This window comes from Budorcas taxicolor, chromosome 14 (assembly GCF_023091745.1).
Source record: "Budorcas taxicolor isolate Tak-1 chromosome 14, Takin1.1, whole genome shotgun sequence".
Lineage (NCBI taxonomy): Eukaryota > Metazoa > Chordata > Mammalia > Artiodactyla > Bovidae > Budorcas > Budorcas taxicolor.
In genome coordinates this window covers 54,912,803-54,918,466 of record NC_068923.1, presented here as the reverse complement: position 1 = coordinate 54,918,466, position 5,664 = coordinate 54,912,803, and the positions used below count along the sequence as shown (strand labels likewise).

The 5,664-nt window shown below is 38.3% G+C and overlaps 1 pseudogene; it reads right to left on the bottom strand.

Moving 5' to 3' along the window:
* Nucleotides 1-3,305: 3,305 nt before the first annotated feature.
* Nucleotides 3,306-3,794, bottom strand: LOC128059189 (protein C1orf43 homolog; annotated as a pseudogene).
* Nucleotides 3,795-5,664: the final 1,870 nt, after the last annotated feature.

Below are 5,664 nucleotides of genomic sequence, written 5' to 3'. Positions count from 1 at the left end.
TGACTCCATCTACTTCAGTAATTGAAGGTAATGCAATCACGGGTTTTGCCTTATATCTCAGGTACTCTGGTTTACTGGGGTCATTGTTAGAGGCAGAATCACTTACCAGCTAAATTGTGTGTGAAAGGAGGGCCAACACTCCCTTTTCGTTTTCTTTCAGGGTATATCTTGATGATGTCTGGGGAAAGGGCCAAGACTATCATATCTAAGAGACAAGTGTTTGGAAATTATTGAGTTATAAATGGAAAGAATGATGGTATCTTCAGCTCTAAATTAGAAACTCCATTAAGAAAAAAGAAATTCCATTGGTAGGGGGAAACTTAGGAGTGGATAGGTAGTGGTGAATCAGAGGTGATAATATTTGGGGAGTAAACCCAAACTGAACACATGATAAAGAGGATTTTTCAATTAAAAAGTCAATACATGGTATAGATGCATGCTTAGTTTTAATGTCTGTTTAGGAGGTGACTTGGTAAGGAAAATCCCATTTTGATTTTGTAGGCCTTAAATAAGACTTAAAAAAGAATTTAAAAATAAGAATTTTAAGTATCCAATTAAAAAAAAAAAGGTCAACTAGGCAATGTGTTGTCATTCTGAAATACAAATGTGATACTAGCAGTCATTTGAAAAGTAAATCAGGACATAGTTATGCACAGAATTTTACAAAAATGAGAATAAGCAAATGATAGCACTATACAGAAATATGGATGAAGATCACAAGTGTAATACTGACAAAAAGAAGCCAAACCTAAAAAGAGATGTGCTATATGACTGCATTCATATAAAGTTCAAAAACAGGCAAAGTTGAATGACTCCTTCAGCTCCAGCTCATCAGTTCAGTTCAGTCCCTGAGTTGTGTCCAACTCTTTGCGACCCCATGGACTGCAGCACTCCAGGCTACCCTGTCCATCACCAGCTCCTGGAGCCTACTCAAACCTATGCCCAAGGAGTTGGTGATGCCATCCAACCATCTCATGCTCTGTCATCTCCTTCTCCTCCTACCTTCAATCTTTCCCAGCATCAGGGTCTTTTCTAGTGAGTCAGTTTTTCACATCAGGTGACCAAAGTATTAGAGTTTCAGCTTCAGCATCAGTCCTTCCAATGAATATTCAGGACTGATTTCCTTTAGGATGGACAGATTGGATCTCCTTGCAGTCCAAAGGACTCTCAAGAGTCTTCTCCAACACCACAGTTCAAAAGCATCAATTCTTTGGCACTCAGCTTTCTTTATAGTCCAACTTTCACATCCATACATGACTACTCAAAAAGCCAAACTAGACGGACATTTGTTGGCAAGTAACGTCTCTGCTTTTTAATTTGCTGTCTAGGTTGGTCATAGCTTTTCTTCCAAAGAGCAAGCGTCTTTTAATTTCATGACTGCAGTCACCATCTGCAGTGATTTTGGAGCCCAAGAAAATAAAGTCAGTCATTGTTTCCATTGTTTCTCCATCTATTTCCCATGAAGTGATGGGCCCAGATGCCATGATCTTAGTTTTCTGAATGTTGAGTTTTAAGCCAACTTTTCACTCTCCTCTTTCCCTCTCATCAAGAGGCTCTTTATTTCTTCTTTGCTTTCTGCCATGAGGGCGTTGTCATCTGCATATCTGAGGTTATTGATATTTCTCCTCGCAGTCTTGATTCCAACTTGTGCTTCATCCAGCCCAGTGTTTCTCATGATATACTCTGTATATAAGTTAAATAAGTAGGGTGATGATATACAACCTTAATGTACTCCTTTCCTGATTTGAAACCAGTCTGTTGTTCCATGTCCAGTTCTAACTGTCTCAACCTGCATACAAATTTCTCAGGAGGCAGTTCTGGTGGTCTGGTATGCCCATCTCTTTAATAATTTTCCACAGTTTATTGTGATCCACACAGTCAAAGGCTTTGGCTTAATCAATAAAGCAGAAATAGATGTTTTTCTGGAACTATCTTGCTTTTTCAATGATCCAAGGGATATTGGCAATTTGATCTCTTGTTCCTCTGCCTTTTCTAAATCTAGCTTAACATCTTGAAGTTCATGGTTCATGTACTGTTGAAGCCTGACTTGGAAAATTTTGAGCATTACTTTTTTAGTATGTGAGATGAATGCAATCGTGCAGTAGTTTGAACATTCTTTGACATTGCCTTTCTTTGGGATTGGAATGAAAATTGGCCTTTTCCAGTCCTGTGGGCACTGCTGAGTTTTCCAAATTTGCTGGGATATTGAATGCAGCACTTTCACAGCATCATCTTTTAGGATTTGAAACAGCTCAACTGGAACTCCATCACCTCCACTAGCTTTGTTCATAGTGATGGTTCCCAAGGCCCACTTAACTTCACATTCCAGATGTCTGGTGCTAGGTTAGTGATCACATGATCATGATTGTCTGGGTCATGAAGATCTTTTTTGTACAGTTCTTCCGTGTATTCTTGCCACCTCTTCTTAATATCTTCTGCTTCTGTTAGGCCCATACCACTTCTGTCCTTTATTGTGCCCAACTTCGCATGAAATATTCCCTTGGTATCTCTAATGTTCTTGATGAGATCTCTAGTCTTTCCCATTCTATTGTTTTTCTCATGGAAACCACTTATCTGATTTCAACACCTATGTAGTAGGTTTGGCTTTTATAAAATGTCACACAAGTAGAATCTCATAGTACTTAGATTTTTGTATCTGTCATCTATCACAAAACTGTTTTTAAGATTGACCCATATTGTTGCATAATCAGTAGTTTGGTTCTGTGTATTGTTCATTTATCTCATTGCTGAGAATCTTAGAGCATGGATGTGCCATGGGCTTTTTGTCTATATATTTACCTGTTGATATATGTTTGGCTTCTCCATAGATTTTGAATATTATGAATAAATCTACTATAAGCATTTGTGTAGAAGTTTTTGCATGGACCTGTGTTTTTAGCTTTCTTGGTAAATATCTAGGACTTAGATTGAGAGATCTTATATTTAACTTTATTTTTTCACTCTTGGGATAATTTATAGCCTTGAAAAGGACAGATGAACCATGATCAAAAAACCAAGTGAGGATTTTTAGGGAAGCTTTGACAGAAATATTAAGAAAACCATCTAATTCAACTCCAGAGAGAAGTGATACTGAGGGAAAATAAAGTCTTAGCTGATGTTCTGAAACTGGCTATAAGAGAGAGTGGGAGAATGATCCTCTAGGCATGAAATCTTAAGAGCTCTGAACACAACCAGGGCTTCAGCTGATCCAGAGATGGGCTGACCCAGATGACCTGAGTGAGGCCACCCGGCTAGCACACTGCAGTCTGTCTGGCTCCATCAACAGTGAGAGGCCTCCAGCTCCATCACAGCATACTCTCCAGTGTGTTATAGTTGTCCTTAAAGGTCTTCAATTCAAGGAAGTGCTTGGCACGTTTACTCTTCTGACTGGAGGGGAGGTATGTCACCTGGATGGTTGTTGGGGAGGCTTCAGGAGACTGGGTTAGGTCTTTGCTGCTGACTGGTGTTGTCGCTGAGAGCTCCCACTTCGTGCTTTGACCACTGTGGCCAGCTCACTCAGGGCCTCCTGATAGCGCAGGTACTCACTCAGGCCAAAGACCGCTGTCCCATAGCGGGCTGTCTCATAGCAATCCAGCAAGGGTATTAGTGAGGCCCTTGCGCACACCCTTGAAAGGAGTACTAGTGTTTCGAAGATCTAGCAGGTAGGAGCGGAAATTCTTGCCCATTAAGGAATGGAGATGCCGGACTTCCGGCATGAAATGGGATCTCAGAGGCTCGGAGAGCATCCAGAGCTCGACATTCACGCCAGACAGCCAGTTACTGCCGGACGCCATGGCCTCCCCACCCCGCGCGGAACTGCTCCGGTTTAACCCGCTGCCCTGCCTCGTAACCCTGGGCTCCCTTGAGGCAACGGCGCCTGGGTTTCCTGAAACTCCCCGGCCATTTCCTTACGGGGATATACCAAGGCTAACCGGGCCTGAAAACATGGCAGATGTGGGGGGAGGGGGGTGTGTGGGGGCTGGAAAGAAGAACCTGTATTTAACTTTAGAAGGAACTGCCAAACTCTTCTCCAGTGTGTTACATTTTGCATTCCTGCCAAAAATGTATGCATGTTCCCGTTGTAATGCATCTTTGTAAACTTTTTGTATCACCTGTTTTTTGTTTGGTTTTTAAAGCCATTTTAGAAGCTGTGTAGTGGTATCATTGTGGTTTCAATGGGCATTTTCTTAATGAGTAAAATCGTTTTAATTATCTTTTCGTATGTTATCAGCTATTAACATTTTTTTCATTGGTGAAATATCTGCTGAGATATTTTACTTGTTTTAAAAATTGTATTGTTTGTTTACTTATTGTGGTAAATATTTATATATTTTAGATCAAAGTTATTTAATAGGTAGATACATGTTTTGAAACTATTTTTTTTTCCTTTTAAGTGTCCTATGCTTCCATTTTCTTAACAGTGGTCTTTCAAGGATTAGAAGTTACAAATTTTATTAAGTTCAATTTACAAAAATATTTCTTTTATCATTCATGAGTAAAGTATATGATCCATTTCAAATAGTTTTTTATATGGTAAAGATAAAGTTGATGTTTATTTTATTTTTATTTTTGCATGGTGGTCTAATTGTTCAGCACAGCTTGTTTGGAAAGACTGCACTTCCTCCACTGAATTATTTTGATATCTTTGTCAAAATCAATTGACTATACACATGTTGGTCTATTTGGAAACTTTCTCTTTCTATTGATGAATGTATATAATCTATAGCATTTGCTTGATTGTTGTAACTTCATGTCTAGTTTTGAGATCAACTAGTGTGTGTGCTCAAAATTTGCCCCCTTTCAAAATTGTTTTACCTATTTTAAGTATTTCTTCAAAAACAGTTACACAGGATTTTGATTCATACCCCTTTGAATCCATAGATATACTTAGGAAGAATTCACATGTAAACATATCTTCCAACCCATGAATATAGTATCTCTCTTCATCTCCTTATATCTTCTTTAATTTCTCTCATCAAGATTTTTCAGTTTTTGGTGTAAAAGTTTTGCATGTATTTTGTTATCCTTAACTATTTCAGATATTTGACATTGCTGTAAATGGCATTTTAAAATTTAAGTTACAAACTGATCATAACTTGTATATAGATACGCTTTTGCTTTTTGTGTATTCACCTTGTTTCTTATTACCGTTCTTTTTTTTTTTCTATAGGTAGTATATCATCTTTAAATAAAGATAGTTCTATTTCCCCTTTTCAAGTTTCTATGCCTACTCTTTTTTTTTTAATTGCACCGTAATTTTTTTTTATTGTACTGTCTTTGTCTATGTTACTGTATGTTATATATGGTATGAATATAGTTGTGTTTCCTTCATTCAATCCATTGGATCAATTTTCCATGCATTTTCCTTCTAAATATATTATAAACCCCATGCAGATGATACCACCCTTATGGCATAAAGTGAAGAGAAACTAAAAAGCCTCTTGATGAATGTGAAAGAGGAGAGTGAAAAAGTTGGCTTAAAGCTCAACATTCAGAAAATGAAGATCATGGCATCCAGTCCCATCACTTCATAGGAAATAGATGGGGAAACAGTGGAAACAGGGTCAGACTTTATTTTTTGGGGGCTCCAAAATTGCTGCAGATGGTGACTGCAGCCATGAAATTAAAAGATGCTTACTCCTTGGAAGAAAAGTTATGACCAAC